Source organism: Cetorhinus maximus, chromosome 7, assembly GCF_964194155.1.
Source record: "Cetorhinus maximus chromosome 7, sCetMax3.hap1.1, whole genome shotgun sequence".
NCBI classification, from domain to species: Eukaryota; Metazoa; Chordata; class Chondrichthyes; order Lamniformes; family Cetorhinidae; genus Cetorhinus; species Cetorhinus maximus.
In genome coordinates this window covers 23,358,990-23,379,867 of record NC_135885.1, presented here as the reverse complement: position 1 = coordinate 23,379,867, position 20,878 = coordinate 23,358,990, and the positions used below count along the sequence as shown (strand labels likewise).

The following is a 20,878-nucleotide window of genomic DNA, read 5'->3' as shown; positions in this document are numbered from 1 at the left end:
AATGCTTCAAGACTGTTCTGCATTCAGTGATATTGTTGCAGTGTTTTTTTAACTTTGTGGCCTTTCACAAGTCTACACACATGTTTTATATAATCAGTACTTATTTTGCAAATTTGTGGGTCATAGAATAGACTTACTCGAATGTCAGTGCTGGTAACTTGCCAAAATGCTCACGAGGGCGTTGATAACCAACAGTGGGTACTCTATATAAAGGGATGGAAATTAATGTTTATCATCTCATTTCCAAGAGATGTTTTGTTTTTGTGTCTTGACAGTACATCTTAAGGATAACTATGATTAAAATGGAGCAAGTTCTTTACAGAGTTTCCATAAAAACATCAGATTTGTGTGTTTTCAGGAGTAGGTTATTTATAATTAGACTTTGTTTGAAGTTTAGATAATACCGCTGGTTTCTTTCACCACAGAAAATGTCTGTCTTAGTTGGAAAAAGAAAAGACGCACATTTATTTAGCACCTTCCAAGACCACTTGATGTCTCAAAATGCTTTGCAGCCAATGAGGTGCTTTTGCAGTGCAGGAATGAGGAGTTGAGGTTACAATCAAATCAGCCATGATCTTATTGAATGGTGGAGTAGGGGTGGGGCTGAGTGGCCTACTCTTGTTCCCAATTTATATGTTAGTCACTGCTGTAGTGTAGCAAATGCAAGAGTCAAATTTCAGCAAGTTCCCACAAACAGCATCGTCTTAATGACCAGATAATCTGTTTTAGTGATGGCAATTAAAGGATATATGTTGGCCAAGACATTGGGGATAATGCTCCTGTTAGGCCACAGCTGGAGCACTGTGTGCAGTTCTGGTCGCCACACTATAGGAAGGATGTGATTGCACTGGAGAGGGTGCAGAAGAGATTCACCAGGATGTTGCCTGGGTTGGAGTGTTTTAGCCATGGAGAGACTGGATAAGCTAGGGTTGTTTTCCTTAGAGCAGAGAAGGAAGAGGGTGACCTGATAGAGGTATACATAGGAAGAAACTTTCCCCTTAGCGGAGGTGTCAAAACCAGGCTGTGTAGATTTAAGGTAAGGAGCAGGAGGTTTAGAGGGGATTTGAGGAAAAGTCTTCACCCAGAGGGTGGTTGGAATCTGGAACATGCTGTCTGAGGGGGTGATAGAAGTAGGAGCCCTCACAGCATTGTAGTATTTAGATGAACACTTAATGCCATAGCACACAGGGCTACGGGCCAAGTACTGGAAGATGGGATTAGAATAGATGGGTGCTTGATGGCCGGAATGGACGTGGACCGAAGGGCCTATTTCTGTGCTGTATATTCTGACTATGGCCTACAAAAAGGCAGGTGGAGCCAGAACCTCTGTGGCTTCTCATACCAACGTGTTTTATTTGCGGGAAGTGGAATTGCGGGAGGTGTTGGATGGAGACTGGTTGGCCTGATGTTCCAACAATAAGTGGAAGTGTCTGCAGAGCATCCCGGTGAAGGTTGGATGTGTAGAGGGACTGAAAGTCCATAAAGAAAAGGAAGCAGTTAGAGCCAGGGACTTGCCATTGGTTAAAGTGGTGGAGGGCAAAAGAATCGTGGATGTAGGTAGGTGGGGACTGGATAAAGGAGGATAGAATGGAGTTGAGGTAAGCTCTGTGAGGCAGGAGGAGACTGAAATGACAGATCTACAAGAACATCAGTTATTTCAGATTTCCAGCAGCGGCAGTATTTCACTTTATATGAACCTATGAACTGTGGACTTGAGATTCTCATTTGGAGAGATCATTACTTGTTTTCTTTAAAGAACAAAGAACAAAGAAAAGTACAGCACAAGAACAGGCCCTTAGGCCCTCCAGGCCTGCGCCGATCATATTGCCTGTCAAACTAAAACATTTTGCACTTCTGGGGTCCGTATCCCTTTATTCCCATCCTATTCATGTATTTGTCAAGCTGCCTCTTAAACACCACTATCGTACCTGCTTCCGCCACCTCCTCTGGCAGCGAATTCCAGACACTCACTACCCTCTGCGTAAAAAACTTGCCCCGCACATCTCCTCTAAAGTTTTCTCCTCTCACCTTAAATCTATGTCCCCTAGTAATTGACTCTTCCACCCTGGGAAAAAGCTTCTGATTATCTACTCTGTCCATGTCACTCATAATTTTGTAAACTTCTATCAAGTCGCCCCTCAATCTCCATCTCTCTAGTGAGAACAATCCGAGTTTCTCCAACTTCTCCTCATAGCTAATAACCTCCAGACCAGGCAGCATCCTGGTAAATCTCCTCTGCACCCTCTCCAACGCCTCCATATCCTTCTGGTAATGTGGCGACCAGAATTGCATGCAATATTCCAAGTGTGGCCTAAGCAAGGTTCTATACAGCTGCAGCATGACTTCCCAGCTTTTATACTCAATATCCCTGCCAATGAAGGCAAGCATGCCATATGCCTTCCTGACTACCTTATCCACCTGCGTTGCCACTTTCAGTCACATGTGGACCTGTACACCCAGATCCCTCTGCCCGTCAATGCACTTAAGGGTTCTGCCATTTACTGTATAATTCCTACCTGTATTAGACCTTCCAAAATGCATTACCTCACATTTGTCCGGATTAAAGTCCATCTGCCATTTCTCCGCCCAAGTCTCCAACCGATCTATATCCCGTTGTATCCTTTGACAATCCTCTTCACTATTTGCAACTCCTCCAACCTTAGTGTCATCTGCAAACTTACTAATTAGCCCAGTTATATTTTCCTCCAAATCATTTACGTATACTACAAACCGCAAAGGTCCCAGCACTGATCCCTGCGGAACACCAATAGTCACAGCTCTCCATTCAGAAAAGCACCCTTCCACTGCTATCCTCTGTCTTCTATGACCAAGCCAATTCTGTATCCATCTTGCCAGCTCACCTCTGATCCCGTGCGACTTTATACCTTCTGTACCAGTCTGCCATGAGGGACCTTGTCAAAGGCCTTACTGAAATCCATGTAGATAACATCCACTGCCCTTCCATCTTCGATCATCTTTGTCACTTCCTTGAAAAACTCGATCAAGTTAGTGAGACACAACCTCCCCTTCACAAAACCATGCTGCCTCTCACTAATACGCCCATTTGCTTCCAAATGGTAGTAAATCCTGTCATGAAGAATCTTCTCCAATAATTTCCCTAGCACTGACGTAAGGCTCACCGGCCTGTAATTCCCTGGATTATCCCTGCCACCCTTCTTAAACAATGGAACAACATTGGCCATTCTCCAGTCCTCTGGGACCTCACCTGTAGCCAGTGAGGATACAAAGATTTCTGTCAAGGCCCCAGCAATCTCCTCCCTTGCCTCCCTCAGTACTCTGGGGTAGATCCCATCTGGCCCTGGGGACTTATCCACCTTAATATTCTTCAAGATGCCTAATACCTTCCCTTTTTTGATCTCAACATGATCCAGGCTATCTACACACTCTTCCCTAGACAAATCGACCGCTAAGTCCTTCTATTTGGTGAATACTGATGAGAAGTACTCATTTAGTATCTCTCCCATTTCTTCTGGTTCCACACACACATTCCCACCTCTGTCCCCAAGGCCTACCCTTTCCCTGGCTACCTTCTTGCTTTTTACATATGTATAAAAGGCCTTGGGATTTTCCTTAATCCTGGTTGCCAGTGACTTTTCATGACCCCTTTTAGCCCTCCTGACTCCTTACTTAAGTTTCTTCCTACTTTCTTTATATTCTCCACGGGCTTCATCTATTCCCAGCCTTCAAGCCCTTACGAATGCTTCCCTTTTCTTTTTGACTAATCTCACAGTATCCTTTGTTATCCAAGGTTCCTGAAACTTGCCATACTTATCCTTCATCCTAGCAGGAACATGCCAGTCCTGAATTGTTATCAACTGTCGTTTGAAAGCCCCCCACATGTCAGTTGTTGATTTTCCCTCAAACATCCGCCTCCAGTCTAAATTTCTCAGTTCCTGCCTAATATTGTTATAATTCGCCTTCCCCCAATTAAGCACCTTAACCCGAGGACTCTTGTTATCCTTATCCACCAGTGCCTTGAAACTTACTGAATTATGGTCATTTTTCCCGAAATGCTCCCCTACTGAAACTTCGACACCTGGCCGGGTTCATTCCCTAATACCAGGTCCAGTATTGCCCCTTCCCTAGTTGGACTATCTACATATTGTCCAAAGCAGCCTATTTTAAATATTTGTCTTGAAAGTAATCCAAGTTCTACATGCTTAAATAGGGTTATCAGTTGCTTCATTCTCTTTAACTGTGAAACCTACACCCAACGTTTCTCCAATATTAACTGCTGATGACTTGCCAGGTAGCCCCCAGATCTGTATTTTACAGAGATGACCAAGTGGACAAAGGTATCAGTCAGTTAAGACACGGCTATATACAGCAGAGAGTCCAGGATTCCCAACCTGTGTAGAGTTTAACGCTGACATTGTAGTGAGAATACCATGGTCGACCTCAGTGCCTTGTGCAAACAAGGGACAAAATTAGCTCGATTTCCTCATCACTGATTGTGGGAAATGTTTCCGATTTAAACAGTGTGTATTGACTATTCTGCTCAGATATTCTACAAAAGTAGTTAAATAAATAAAAAAATCATTCATAAGACCATAAGACGTAGAAGCAGAAGTAGGGCATTCAGCCCATCGAGTCTACTCCATCATTCAATGAGATCATGGCTGATTTGATAATCCTCAACTCCACTTTCCTGGCACCCCCCCCCCCAAAACCTCGATTCCCTTACTGATTAAAAATATGTGTATTCAGCCTTGAACATGCTTAACGACCCAGCCTCTACAGCCCTCTGGTAAAGAATTTCACAAATTCACTACCCTCTGAAGAAATTCCTCCTCATCTGTCTTAAATTGGCAACCCCTTAATTAGATTATGCCCCCTGGTCCTAGACACTCCTACAAGGGGAAACAACCCCTCAGCATCTACCCTGTCAAGCCCCCTAAGAATCTTATATGTTTCAATAAGGCTGCCTCTCGTTCTTCTGAACTCCAATGAGTATGGGCCCAACCTACTCAACCTCTCCTAATAAGAAAATCCCTCCATACCTGGGATCAACCTAGTGAATCTTCTCTGGACTGCCTCCAATTCCAGTATATCTTTCCTTAGATAAGGGGACCAAAACTGTATTCTAGGTTTTGTCTAACTAGTGCCTGGTATTGTTTCAGTAAGTCTTTCGTATTTTTATACTCCATTTCCTTTTGAAATAAAAGCCAACATTCCATTTGCCTTCCCTATTACCTGCTGAACTTGCGTGCTAGCCTTTGGTAACTCATGCATGCAGACCCCCAAAATTCCTCTGTGCTGCGATTTTCTGTATCTTTCTCCATTTAAATAATATTCAGCTCCTCTATTCTTCCTGCCAAAGTACATAACCTCACATTTTCCTACATTATATTCCATCTGCCAAGCTTTTGACCATTCACTTAACGTGTCTATTGCCCTCTGTAGGGCCTGTCATCCTCTCCACTTGCCTTCCCACCTATTTGTGTCATCCGCAAACTTGGCGATAGTACATTCACTTCCCTCATCCAAGTTATTAATATATATTGTAAATAATTGCGGCCCGAGCACTAAACCCTGTGGCACTCCACTAGTTACAGGTTACCATCCTGAAAATGCCATCTTATCCCAACTATTAGTTAGCCAATCCTCTATCCATACTACCCCCAACACCATGGGCTATTAAGTAGCCTTATGTGCAGTACCTTATCAAATACCTTTTGGAAATCCAAATATATTACATCCACTGGTTCCCCTTTATCTATCTTGCTTGTTACCTCCTTAAAGAATTCTAATAAATTTGTCAGGCTAATTTCCCCTTCATGAAGCTATGCTGACTCTGCTTGATTAGATTATCTATTTCTAAATGCTCTACTATTGCATCCTTTATAATAGACTAACATTTCCTCAATGGCAGATGTTAAGCTAACTGGCCTATAGTTATCTGTTTTTTGCCTCCCTCCCTTTTTGAGGAAGGGTGTTACATTGGCAGTTTTCCAATCCTCTGGGACTTTTCCAGAATCTAAGGATTCTTAGTGGATGTACTAGTAGTAATCTTCCACCAATGTAGCTACTTCCTTTAATATACCATTAGGCCCAGGGGAATTATTGGCCTTTAGCCTCATTAGTTTCCCTCGTACTTTTTCTCTAGTGATAGTTATTGTATTTATTACTTCCCCAGCTTTTGCCCCTTGATTATTTAGTATTTTTGGAATGCTATTGGTATCTTCTACTGTGAAGACTGATTCAAAGTATTTATTCAACTCCTGACATTTATTGGTTCCCCATTATCTAACAGGCCTATGTTTACTTTCGCCTCTCTCATCCTTTTTATATATTTAAAGAAGCCCTTACTGTCCATTTTTATTATTTGCTAGTTTACCCTCAGTTTATTTTCTCCCTCATTTTTTTGGCCATCTTTTGTTGATTTTTAAAAAAACTTTCCCAATCCTCTGTCTTACCCCTAATCTTTGCCACAGTATCAAATTGAAAGAAAAAACATACAATTATTAACTTCCTTGGTTAACCATGATTGGTTTATCCCCTTCCTAGAATTCTTCTTCTTCACTGGAATATATCTTTGTTGTGAGTCATGAAGTATTTTCTTAAGCATCTGCCATTGTTCATCAACTGCCTTTTCTGCTAAACTCCTTTCCCGGTCCACTCTAGCCAACTCTGCCCTCATTTCTGTATAGTTTACCCTTATTTAAGTTTAGCACAGTTGTTTCCGACTCAAGTTTCTCACTCCCAGACTGAATGCTAAATTTTACCATATTATGGTCATTGTTCCCTCAGGGATCTTTTGCTCAGATCATTCATTAAACCTGCCTCATTACACATTGCCTGACCGCTGGTTGGATCCACAACATATTATTCTAGGAAACTGTCCCGAATACACAATGAATTCTTGCTTGTGCCTACCTCTGCCAATTTGATTTTCCCAATCTACATGAAGATTAAAGTCACCCATGATTAATGTACTGCCTTTTTTTATTTTTTATTTAACATGTCCTCATTATCTCCTGATTTATTCTGTTAGGGGGCCTATGGACTACTCCCAGTGTCGTCTTCCCCTTGTTATTTTTCACTTCCACCCATATGGATTCTACGTCTTCCGATCCAAGATCATTTCTTGCTATCGTACTTATTCCATCTCGTACTAACAAAGCTACCCCACCACCCTTTTTTCCTGCCTGTCCTTTCTAAAAGTCACACACCCCTGAATGTTTAGCTCCCAGTTTTGATTTCTTTGTAACCATGTCTCCGTAATGGCTATAAGATCATACCCATTAACCTCTTTGTGCCGTTAATTAATTTATTTTGTTCCGAATACTACGTGCATTTACATAAAGAGCCATTAGTTTTGCCTTTTTATTCTTTTGACCCTATTTGCTGCTTTTTAAAATATTTGTAAACTGTCCCTTCATGTCATGCCCTGGGTATTATTACCTAAATAGCTGCCCTGCAGTGCTGCCGTATCCTTTTGCTTTGTAAGCCTACATATCCCCTCTCAAGAGCCATCCCACCCCCTAATTAGTTTAAAACCCTAGTTATTCGATTCACCAGGACACTGGTCCCAGCATGGTTCAAGTGAAGCCCATCCCACTGGAACAGCTCCCTTCTACCCCAGTACTGGTGCCAGTGCCCCATGAACTGAAACCCATTTCTTCCACACCAATTTTTGAGCCACGCATTTAACTTCTTGACTTTATTTACCCTATCCCAGTTTGCCCGTGCCTCAGGTAGCAATCCCGAGATTATTACTTTGGAGGTTCTGCTTTTTAATTTAACTCCTAACTGTTCAAATTCTTTCAGCAGAACCTCCTTTCTAGTCCAGCAATGTCATTGGTACCAACATGGTGACGACAACTGGATCCCTCCCCTCCCACCCTGAGGAGATGTCCTTAACCCTGGCAACAGGCAGGCAACACAGCCTTCGGGACTCTCATTCACAGCTGCAGAGAACGGTATCTGTCCTCCTAATTATGCTGTACCCTACCACTACTACGTTCCTATTTCCTCCTCCCACTTAAATGGCTCCCTATACCATGGTGCCATGGCCAGTTCACTCATCCTCCCTGCAGTCCCTGCTCTCGTCCACACAGCTTGGAAGAACCTCGTAGCTGTTGGACAGTTGCATGGGCCGAGGCCCCTCGAACGCTACCCCTGGGCCCCCAAACCTGCTTCACCTGCAGCCTCACTCCTGTTCCTGATCACAGACCAAATTTGAATTACCTGATCTAAGGGGTATGACCACCTCCTGGAGCGAAGTAACTTCCCCCTCCCTGATGTGGCACAATGTCTGCAATGCCGACTCCAGCTCCTCAACCCTGATTCAAAGTTCCTCAAGCTGCAAACACTTACTACAGATGTGTTCACCTTGGTGTCCAGCAGCTACCTCATGCTGCTGCAGCACCACATCACCTGTACTGCCATCACTATTGTACTTTATTTGGTAAATTAATTACTCAAGCATCTCTTCTCTTTACACTTGAAGAATCCTCCATTCTTTACACTTTATTGTAATTTTTTAAAACACCAGTAACGATCTTATACTGAAGAAGTTATTTTTAAGAAAGAGAGAAAAAAAGACTATAGACCTAAACACAAACAAAAGACCTTACTTTTACTTTAAAGACTAGAAATCCTCACCAATCCTACTCACCAATTAATCAGCTGCTTTCCTTGCACTCTTATCCCATTGTGGTTCATGATATCACTCTGCCACTGGTCTCACTTCATGTAGGCCTCTCAATCCATGCCTTTTATCCTCTCCCGCTCACAAATACTATTTTGAGATTTAGGAATAGAATAAACCTTAAATCACTTACCAGATACTCACCAATTAACCAGTTTCTTCTCCTGTAGCAGAGCAAGAATCAATTCCTGGAGGCTGAAAAAGTTTAGGCAAAAGCAACCAAGCACCTCTTTCCCTTCCTCCGCTTCTGTTGCAAGTCACACTCCCTGAAGCGCTCAACTCCAGCACTCTGTTGCAAGTTGCACTAAGTTGGCTACTTATACATGCTTCTTACACAAAAGGCCTAGCGGATCCAGTTTCAACTGGTTCTTAATTAAGTTGCTCATTCCTTCTGGTCCTGATCTGAAAGTCTTTACTATTGGACAGATTAAAAACGTTCTAGAAGGGAGGAAGGAAGAATGAGAAACATATAAAGAAACTAGCTTCTAACCTCCTTCAGCCATTTAAACCCCCAAGAATTCTGCATTTCTCCAACTCTGGTGTCTTACATGTAAGCACACCTATTGTCATCCAGGTCCTATATGTGAACATGCGAACAAGGAGCAGGAGTAGGTCATTCGGCCCCTCAAGCCTGCTCCGCCATTTAATAAGGTCATGGCTGATCTGGTAGTAACCTCAAATCTGCATCCAGCTTACCCCTGATAACCCATCACCCCCTTGCTTACCAAGAATCTATCCACCTCTGCCTTAAAAATATTCAATGACTCTGCTTCCCCACCTTTTCAGGAAGAGAGTTCCAAAGAATCACGGCCCTCTGAGAGAGAGAATTTAACCTCATCTCTGTTTTAAATGGGCAACCCCTTATTTTTAAACAGTGACCCCTAGATCTAGATTCTCCCACAAGAGGAAACACCCTGTCAAGACACCTTAGGATCTTCTATGTTTCAATCAAATTGCCTCTTACTCTACTAAACTCCAATGGATACAAGCCTAGTCTGCCCAACCTTTCCTCATAAGACAACCTGCCCATTCCAGGTATTAGCCTGGTAAACCTTCTCTGAGCTGCTTCCATTGCATTTACATCCATCCTTAAATAAGGTGACCAATACTGTACACAGTACACCAGATGTGTTCGCACTAGTGCTCTGCATAACTGAAGCATAACATCCTACTTTTGTATTCAATTCCCCTCGCAATAAATGATAACATTCTATTAGCTTTCCTAATTACTTGCTGTACCTGCATATTAGCCTTTTGCGATTCATGTACTAGGATACCCAGGTACCTCTGCATCTCAGAGCTCTGCAATCTCTCACCATTTAGATAATATGCTTCTCTTTTATTCTTCCTGTCAAAATGGACAATTTTACATTTTCTCACATTATACTTCATTTGCCAGATCTTTGCCAATAACCTATCTTTTTGTAGCCTCCTTATGTTGCCTTCACAACTTATTTTCCTATCTATCTTTGTGCCATCAGCAAATTTGGCAAACATCCCATCCATCCCTTCATCCAAGTCATTTATATAAATTGTAAACAGTGGAGGTCCCAGCACTGATCCCTGTGGCATACCACTTATTACATCTTGCCAAACTGAAAATTCCTACTCTCTGCTTCCTGCCATCCAATCTTCTACCCATGCCAATATGTTACCCCCTATTCCATGAGCTTTTATTTTCCACAATAACTTTTGATGTGGCACTTTATCAAATGCCTTCTGGAAATCTAAGTACAGTACATCCACTGGTTCCCCTTTATCCACAACACAAGTTACTTCCTCAAAGAACTCCAATAAGTTGGTTAAACATGATTTTCCTTTCACAGTACCATGTTGACTCTGCCTGATTTACCTTGAACTTATCCAAGTGCCCTGCTATCGCTTCTTAAATAATAGCTTCTAACATTTTCCCTATGGCAGATGTTAAGCTAACTGGCCTGTAGTTTGCCGCTTTCTGTCTCCCTCCCATTTTGAATAATGGAGTTACATTTGCTATCTTCCAATCTAATGGGACCTTCCCCGAATCTAGGGAGCTTTGGAAAATTAAAACCAATGCATCAACTATCTCACTAGCCACTTCTTTTAAGGCCCTAGGATGAAGTCCATTAGGACCCGGGCACTTGTCAGCCCACAGCTCCAACAGTTTACTCAGAACCATTTCTCTGGTGATTGCAATTTTCCTGACTCCCTCCCTCCCTCCCTTCCATTTCCTGATTTATAGCTGCTTCTGGGATGTTACTTGTTACTCTATAGTGAAAACAGATGCAAAATACCTGTTCAATTCAGCTGCCATCTCCTTGTTTTCCATTATCAATTCTCCAGACTCACTTTCAATAGGACCAAGGCTTACTTTGTTAACTTGTTTCATTTTAAAATATTTATAGAGATGCTTGCTGTCTGTTTTTATATTTCTGGCTAGCTTTCTCTCGTACTCTAATTTTTCTCTCATTATTAATCTTTTAGTCATACTTTGCTGTTCCTTATATTCTGTCCAATTTTCTGGCATTCTACTTACCTTTGCACATCTTATCCTTTTTTAAAGTTTGTTACTATCTTTAACCTTTCTAGTTAACCATGGATAGTGTGTCCTTCCCTTGGACTTTTTATTGCTCGTTGGAATGCATTTATTCTGTGTATTCTGAAATACCCCCTGAAATGTTTGCTGCTGCATCTCTGTTGACCTATCCCTTAACCTAATTTGCCAACTCACTTTAGCCAGCTCTGCTTTCATGCCGTCGTAATTGCCCTTTTAAAATTTAAAAGCATAGTCTCAGACCCACTCCGCTCTCCCTCAAACTGAATGTAAAATTCAATCACATTATGGTTGCTGCTACCTAGGGGCACCTTCACTATGAGATTGTTAATTGTTTCGATCTTGTTGCGTAATGGCAGGTCTAGTATAGCCTGCTCTCTGGTTGGCTCCAGAACATGCTGTTCAAAGAAACTATCCTGGAAACATTCTATGAACTCCATTCTATGAACTTCTCATCTAGGCTACCTTTGCCCACCTGACTTTTCCAGTCTATATGTAGATTAAAACCTCCCATGATTATTGCTGTACCTTTCTGACAAGCTCCTATTATTATTTCTTCCTTTATACTCCATCCTACCATGTGGTTACTATTAGAGGGCTTGTACACGACTCCAAGTGACTTCTTGTCTTTACCATTTCTCATCTCTACCCACACCATTTCCGCATCCTGGTTTTCTGAACTTAGGCCATCCATCCCCCTCTATTGTGCTAATACCATCATTAGCTAACAGAGCCACCCCTGCACCTCTTCCCCGCTTCCTGTCCTCCCTAAATGTCCTATATCCTTTAATATTAAGGTTTCAATCCATGTCCTCCTGCAGCCATGTCTCCATAATGACTATCGACTCATACTTATTTATTTCTATGCGCACTCTCAGTTCATCTGTTTCGTTTCGAATGCTTTGTACATTCAGATACCGAGCCTTTAGTTTTATCCTTTTATTCTTTTTATAACCTCTAGTCTCATCTGATGAGTTACTGTTAGATTTGTATCCTCTTATCCCTTTCTGACATGGTCTGTTTTTCATTTCCCATAATAATACCTTTCTCTTTTGCCTTGTCTCTACTCTTTGATTTACCACCTCTTCCCAAATTTGTACACTTGCCTCCACTGCTTAGTTTAAAACCCTCTCTACTTCCCTAGTTATGCGGCTCACAAGAACACTGGTCCCAGTACAGCTCAGATGTAGTCCACCCCAAAGGTACAGACCCCACTTTCCCTAGTATTGGTGCCAGTGCCCCACGAACCGAAACCCGCTTCTCCCACACCGGTCTTTGAGCCACGTATTCCTCTCCCTAATCTGATTTATTCTATGCCAATTTGCATATGGCAGGCAACACAGCTGTCTGGACTTGAGCTCTTTGCTGCAGAAAACGATGTCAATCCCTCTGACTATACAGTCCCTTACTACCAATACATTCCTTGTAACTCTGCCCATTTAAAGGCTTCCTGTACCACAGTGCCAATGCCAGTCAGCTCATCCATCCTGCAGACCCCACTCTCACCCAAACAAGCTGAAAAAACCTCAAACCGTTGGACAATTGCAAGGGCCGAGGCTCCTGCATTCCCACCCTCTGGGTCCTCTTACCTGCCTCACTTGTAGTCTCGCCCTCCTGTCCCTGACTACTGACCAAATCCGAAGACTCTATCCTAAGAGGTGTGACCGCCTCCTGGAATAAAGCATCCAGGTAACTTGCCCCTCCCTGATGTGCCACAGTGTCTGCAGCTCGGCCTCCAGCTCATAACTCAGAGCCGAAGTTTCTGCAGCCAAAAACACTTACTACAGATGTGTTTGCCCTGGATCGCACCGATATCCAGAAGCTCCCACATCCTGCAGTCGCAGCGCATCACCTGCCCTGCCATCTCCAATATGTGTTAATTAATTAATAATCACTAAGTAATTAATTACAATTAATAAAGCCTAGACCTTCCAATAGGTTTTGGCACTACCACAAAACTTTACACTACTGATAAAACAATACAATACTTACAATGCTGATAAAACTAGTAATACCAGTTACTGATTTACCTGCTCATTCTACTGCAACAAAGTGGAAATCAAATATTGGAGGCTGAAGAAGAGAGGAAAAAAGCACCTTCTTCCCACCCTTCACAGAACTCTCCACTCAGCACATTTTACTTCTTGCAGAGAACCTTACCTAAAGCACCTCTTTCCCCTTATGCACTAGATTCCTACTTTGAACAAAGTCTCTGTCTCACTCAGGCCAAAGTCTCCCCTCTTACTAGTCCTACACTCTGGAACACTCTCCCTCTCTAAATCTCTCCCCGCCTCTCCACATCTCTTTTTTTAATATCCCCTTAACATGCAGCTCTCTGACCAAGGTTTTATTACCTCTATCTCCTCCTTTTGTCTCTGTCAATTTTTCTCAGATTCTATCCCTGTGAAGCTGCTTGAAAGGAGGGCAGGGGGCGGGGGCGGGAGTGGTGCGGTAGGGGTGGAGGCAGAATCAGTAGTAACTTTCAGAAAGGAATTGGATAAATACTAGGGAGGGGAGAAAGTTGCCCAGCTACAGAAAAGAGCAGGGGATTTGAGACCAGTTGGATAGCTCTTTCGAAGAGCCAGCACTGACATAATGGACAGAATGAACTCCTCTAGTGTTGTAAGATTCTATCAAGTTGCCTGCCACTTAAAGCAGTGCGATTTCTTCTTCAAATTGGGTGTACCAACAATTTGTGCACTTGGACCTAGAATACTAGTTGCCAAGGGTGTTGTTCTGAGCCTCCAGCACCATTTTTGATGTATTGATCCGTGCATGCGATTTGCTTGGTAATCCATCATACGTTTTAAAGGAGAATAGCTGCTTTACATTTTATTACAATTACACTTTCAAAGGAAAAAAGAAGTGTTGCGGTAGCCGAGTCCTTGGAGAGAAAACATCTGTTCATTTTGTTTTTCATTTCATCCATGAAACTCCTTTGCAGCGATGCTGGTGAAGGCAAATTATTCTGTACTCGATCTTCATGGTGCTGCAGCTGGCAATAAAAATATAGCTGCAAATGGCGCTTTTTGCTTCGTGGGGTTCAAAAATTCAAGATGGCAAAGCAGTTGCAAATTAGTTGAGCAGCAAGGCCAGAAAAGAAAACAAGACTGTGGAAGGAAGATAAGGCCCAGAATGTGTTGATTCATCCCATGACGCATTTACAGGCTTCGGCGTGGAGTTGATTAATTAGCTCAGGCCCCTCTCGAAAACAAGCTTTTACTATTCCTCATTTTGCAAGTGCAGGAAATTTTACATTGGGCGCATTCATCAGAAACCGAGTCCAGCAACTTGAAAAGATTTCGTCATGAGCTTGCTCAGACTCTGTTTCTCTTAGCCAGGGAAAAAGATCATTCACAAAGTTTTGGCAGGGAAAGCTATAGCAGCCTTAAGAACCCATAACTGCCCCGGACAAACTTGATGGTTGAATCTCTTCAGCTCTAAGCCACACTAGATTTACTACAGAACATGTCTAGTGATGAAAGGCATGATGTGTTACTGCCATGTTTGCTCTATTGATTTGCAGAACTGTTGTGTAATGGGTTGACCACAAGCTAGAAAAATGCAGTGGTGGACATTCTAGAATCATGCAGGCTTTTGACTCTGAAGTGTTATGGTGCTGAATTATATTTATTTTTTTCTAATTGGTGGTAAGAGATTTCTATAACCTCTTGTGATTATGATATTCAATTATCATGGCTTACCTACAGGTGATTTAATCGAGGATTAGCACCTAGTTCAATACCCAATATGTAATGGTCAGAAATATCTGTTACAAAAGTGATTCAGTTGGAACAACACCTGTGATCTAAAATTCGCAATCGGTGTTTAGTTTTCTGTTCATCAGTTAACTTTGTTTGAGATTTATATGTTGTTCTGAGCGAAACTGTGTATTTGCACTTAACACTGTTACCACTCATTGCCTTCTATAGTTCATGCTTTTCCATGCACCCAACCCAATGATTCATTGGCTTGTTATGTGTATAAAGTATCCATAAGGTTGCTTTTGGCTGAAATTGTGCCTTACAGTTAATTAACTATGCTGAGGCTTACTGCTACTTCAGAAGTTTTCTGTTGTAAGGATGGGAAGTGTGAAACTTTAGTGTATGTGGAACTGTAAGTATTTGTGAATGCAGCCCATTCACCATCTGCATGCAGCTCTTCTGTCGCTGAAATTTGGCCCTTTGAATGCTTTGTTCAGCTGTTGTGCCCATGTCAGAGGTGCTGACTAACAAAGGACACATACTGTTTGTGTGATTCTGCAGTGTGCAAATTGGCTGCAGTGTTTCCTTACACAACATTTGACTGAAGTGTAACTGAATAATTCATTGGATTTTAAAACATTTTGATAAGGCGCAAAATAAATGCAAGTTTGTTCAATTGACATGTGAATCAGTTGCATCAAAACAGCCAGCTCTCTTGCCATTCAGGCCTAGTTAGCATTTACGCTTAGGATAAATTGTAATACGTGAACGGTTTACTGCTAATGTGCACTAGAACAAAAGGTGTTGTGAATTATCACAATGGTGATGATCCGAAACTCAGCTGACATCTTCCTGAAAAGTAAAACTTCCCTTTCTCTGATTTTATATATAAGAAAATCAGTTTCATATTTTTTATTTATTCTTCCATGGTATGTGGGAGTTGCTGGCAACGCCGAGTTTGTTGCCCATTCCTTATTGCCCTCAAGCTGAGTGGCTTGCTAGGCCATTTCAGAGGTCAGTTAAGAATAAACCACACTGCTGTGGGCCTGGAGTTCACATGTAGGCCAGACCAGGTACGGATGGCAGATTTCTTTCCCTAAAGGGCATAGTGAACCAGTTGGGTTTTTACGACAATCGATGACAGTTTCATGGTCACCATTTTAATTCTAGATTTTATTAATTGAATTTAAATTCCACCAGCTGTCGTGATGGGATTTGAACCTACGCCCCCAGAACACTAGCCTGGGCCTCTGGACGACTAGTCCAGTGACATAATCATTATACCACTAGGTCCCCTAAGTGGGCATCTGAACTAAATTTGTTCCTTGTGAAGTTGATTTTGTTTTGGAGTGTGATAGTTGCAATATCGTTACCTTCCATGTTGGCACAAATCTTCTTGATTTCAATGCAAGCTGGTTGTAGGAAGTTAGGCTCTTTCATTTATTTTAAATTGATTGATTTTCTGGAGATTAGAGTTAATAAATTTGGCTTTTAAAAATATCTAATGTACAGCTGTTATGTAGAGCCTTAATGTTCAACAGGGGGTATCGATTAGCTCTCCTGAGTATTGTCGCACACATCAATGATTAATGTTTTCTCAAATGTTTTTGCATTTCTGAATTTCTTTTCTTCCATTTCTTCTCATATTCAGGCACACACATTCCTTGAAGTTATAAAGCAACACACTACAGGTGCTGGTGATAGGGAATAAAACCAAAAAATGCTGAAAAGACTCTAAGTCAGGCAACATCCTCAGCGAGACCAGCATTGGGTTAACATGTCGGGTCGATGCCCTTCTGTTAGAACTGGGAGATGCTACAACTGAACAGCTTTTAAGTAGGTGCAGAGCCGGGGCACATGGGGCCAGGAGAAATAAAGAGGCCTATAATTGGATGGAGAGCAGGGGTTGTTGGAGGCCCTGTGGTTCAGTAGGTAGCAGCCCTGAGTTCAAAGTCCCACTCCATGACTTGTTGGCTATGGGAAGGAACAGTCATGACACAATTCAACAGGTAATCCTAATTCAGCCTACTAACCCTCCCACCACTTCCTCACTATTCCCCAAAAGGGATAACTGTCTGTGTGAATATTTGTAACAAACAGGATATGATTAAATGGATGATGATGCAAGGCAAAAGGAAGTGAGAAGGAGATAAATTAAAGTTGCCCAGAGGATGCGTAAATAGTAATAGAAGAGGGAGAGGGAAGAAAACCTGGAAAAGCCAAGAAGATTATGGGGAAAGAAAGGTGGTTAAGCATCAGGTGTAGACCACTGAGCCAGTTGTGTGTCCATGAAGGATCACCACCCTGAGTACCAGCCCATCATGTCCATTCCCAGTAGCTGTGTCGCATCCATCCTACATTACCATAATCTGCTGTGGGAGAGCAAATGGGAGTAGTGGTAATGGTCTGAAGTTACTAAATTCAATTCTAAGGCCAGAAGTCTGTAAAGTGCTTTGTAGAAAAATAAGGTGCTATTCCTTGAGATTGTGTTGAGCTTTATTGGAACAGTTTGGGAGGTGGAGGTCAGATCTTCAAGAGGATGAAGAGTTAAAGTAACGAGTAACCAGAAGCTTTGGGTTGCACACGTGGATGGGTGTGTTCAGGAAAGCAATCGCCCAATCTATGCTTGGTCTCCCTGATGTAAAGGACTATTCTGACCCAAAGATGGAAGAATTACAAGTTGTTGTCTCACCTGAAAGGAGCGTTGGTGGCCCTGGAGATGAAAGAGTAAGTGATGGGGGATGGAGAAAGGAAGAAAGGAGAAATGAGATGAAGAAGGAAAACGATCCAGATTTCAAGCGTGTAGAACTAGAGTAGGTTAAAAGCCACCTAGTGCCTGGTTTCACAATTTTGTGTGTAATAATATTGTAGGTAAATAGTTGTTTGGTAGCACAGAACTTGAGTATTGCTGAAAAAAGAGAAATGTCGAAGCTTTTTGCCTTGCACTCATTAGGACACTTTGCAAGAATGCCAAGGGGAAAACTGCAATTTATATTGTATGTGAAGAGAGTGCTGATTGGTTAGCAAGTGGACTCTGGTTGGTAGAGGCATTTCCATGGAAAGTGTACCAGTGATGGTGATTGACAATTAACTGCCAAGCATTGTTTGAAATTTGAACCAGGCAGCTTGACCCTAATTGGTCAAGGCATTGCATCAAGAAAGGAGTCAGTGAATGGCTGTCACTTATTTCAACTAAACAAAATGTGTGCACATGCATTTCATGTCTGCAAAGGGCATGTCCCAGCCACTGCTCGCAACAGGCAAGGTACAAACTGTACCCAACCGGCCTGTGCTTGCAAAACTCAAAACACAGTGTCCAACATTAGATGTGATTCCACAATAGGACAACATTTGCTAAATGACCCTCAGTGTTCTAAGAATGACGCTGATGACCAATTTAAGATTGTCAGTTGGGCGCACAATGTGGCGCATTTGTGTGTACTGGAAGCTACATATATTAATACACGGCCCTGTTCTTTGCAGACAGAAAGAGCATGTACACACATTGTGCCTGTTTCAGCTAAACAAAATAACTGACTCATTCCTCAGCCAATGCCTTGGCTAATCAGTGTCAATCTGCCTAGTTTAAATTTCAAACAATGCTTGGCAGTTTACTGCCAGCCATCATCACTGGTGCATTCTCCATTGCAACGCCACTTGCCAACCAATCAGCACGCTCCTCACATACAGTATGAATTGTTGCTTTCCCATTATATTGGTATTCTTGTGAAGTGTCCTGATGAGTGCAAGATGAAAAGCTTTGAGATGTCTCTTTTTTTTCAGCAATACTCAAATATTGTAGTTAAACAATATCTGGGACCATACTAGCATAGTGCATTTAAAACATGTGTTCCTCTCTTGCCTTACAGTTTCTAATCTGGCTTTTTACACTTTGAATGGTTAAGCACTGCTGCCCTATGGGAATAGAACACTAAACCACAATTAGTGAATAGAATATAACAGGAAGACTTGAGTTTATATAGCAACTTTCACAAGCTCAGGATGTCCCAAAGCACTTCACCGCCAATGTTACTGTTGTAATGTAGCAAACACAGCAGCCAATTTGGAACCCATTCAGCAAATGCACTGGCATCCTGATGGAACTGTGCTCAACGTTGTCTGCAGCACAGTTACCTGAAAGCCCACTTAAGTGTCTTCATTAAGCATTGTGATTTTCTTTCTCCATTCAGGATGGTGAGTGCTTCAGCATTCCAATGCTTCAATCAGATTGTTCATTTAAATCTTCAGAACTCTCACTTCAAACAATAGACTCGTTTGTTACCCGGCTTTTTACATGTGGAGTTGCAAACATGAAAAAGAACAGGTTTTTTTATATATATTCTGCGGTTTTGCATATTTGCTGTGATTTTTGTCTAGAAATCTTGAAGCTACAGAAATCTCAAGCAAGTTGTCTTTTTTAAAAAAAGATGAAACTGAACTAAATCTGGTCACCTTTCCCTTCCTTCTCAAGCACCATGTATATATGGTTAATGAGGTCAGCAAATATTTTTAGGACATTGCCAGTGCGCTTGCACAGCTGGCTGTTTTTTATGGAGGAGCAGAACAGCTGTGGTGACTCCTTGCTAACTTTTTTTAACCTCCATGCTGGGGCAGCTGTTTCCTTGGATGGGAAGGCTAAGGGAAGGCACTGGCCTGGTTGTGACCCAGTTCACATTATGCTGCCTGGTGCACCTAACCATTGCGCTGCTGCATAGATTAACCTTTTGCAATCTCGCCAATATTGAAGTCAAGCGGATGAAGCATATCTACTAAAAGAGTTCAACTTTGGCAGCACTGAGCAGGGTGAATGATGATGTCCCTCCCTCTCGGATTTAGTGGGTTTGTTTGAGAACCACTGTTTTGCCCTGGGAGAGTTATATTTAGCCAAAGTTTCACAACCAACTTCCCATCGCCAGATACTGGTTTGTTTATTAAAGCAAATGTGAAAACATGAATTGCTTATTTTTTTTCTTGCAACCAATATTTTGCTCAACACTTTGATCATCCCACCTGTCGGACTAGGTCAGGTATCCTGTTTCATCAAAGTTGTTTCTTTTTAAGAATGAATCGATTAGAACTCACTTGAGTATGTGTAACCAACTTGGCTGTTCATTATAGGGTGAAATAATGAATAAACCACAAAGGAGGACAGTTATAAATAAAGATACGCAGCACGCTACATAGTACTCCCAGTACCGGGGAGATCCACGCTATTTGTAAATAATAAGTGTTGAACAAGAATGTTCAACTTCAAATACTAAACCATTTTAAATTTTGGAGTTTAAATCCTTGTCCAAGGTGGAACTGGAAGGGATACTTTTTAATGTTCGAATAATACGTGTAGTACCTGTAGATTCCTGAGGAATGCAAGAGTTAACGATGAGATTTTTTTGGTAACGTTTCAGTGATGGGATGATTCATGATTCTGAGTGGAATTTAATGCAGGAAACATGGCAGACAGGGCCACTTAATTGCAAGAGTCAGTCTCCCGGTGGTAGGAAAGCCTCTCGCAATTAAGTCTGAGGCGGGAAGGGGCCGATGTGAGAAACTCGTCTGCTCGTGATGGGATATTAATTAGGCTCGTTAATGAGACGATTGTTACCATCTGTCGCTGGGCCCATAGGAATTTGGTGTTGGTCGGGGATTAAATGGGGACGCGCAGCTTTCCCATGCCTTTCGAAGGCCGCACAGCGAACCCTGTTGTGTTTGCCTGTGGCCAATGGGGAGGTGGGGGGGGTGTGTGGGGAATCTCTCATTGTCAGGTGCCCCGTGGCTGATCCAGGGACCATTCATCGGGAAGGGAAGCTGCCTGTTGTCCCTTTGTCCTTGTCTCTGACCCCCCTCAACCTGGCCCATGCCCCCTTCGCCTTGTAACCAACGCCCCCGCCCCCCCCCGCCCCCAACCCCCCATCCCACCCTTACTCGCCTCAGTCCGGGGTCCCAACTATGATCCCCAGTGAAGTTCAT

General features: G+C 42.3%; 1 protein-coding gene across 6 annotated transcripts in view; it reads left to right on the top strand.

Annotated features, from left to right (window-relative positions):
• Positions 1-20,878, top strand: part of mgat4a (alpha-1,3-mannosyl-glycoprotein 4-beta-N-acetylglucosaminyltransferase A) — a 261,997-nt gene that overhangs the window by 19,669 nt on the left and 221,450 nt on the right. The window contains exon 1 of one of the 6 annotated variants that reach the window (XM_078545193.1): positions 16,627-16,920. The exons of the other annotated variants lie outside the window; for them this stretch is intronic. The gene's annotated coding sequence lies outside the window, so the exon portion shown is untranslated. Of the gene's footprint in view, positions 1-16,626; positions 16,921-20,878 lie in introns of those variants that run through there. 6 annotated transcript variants of the gene reach the window in all.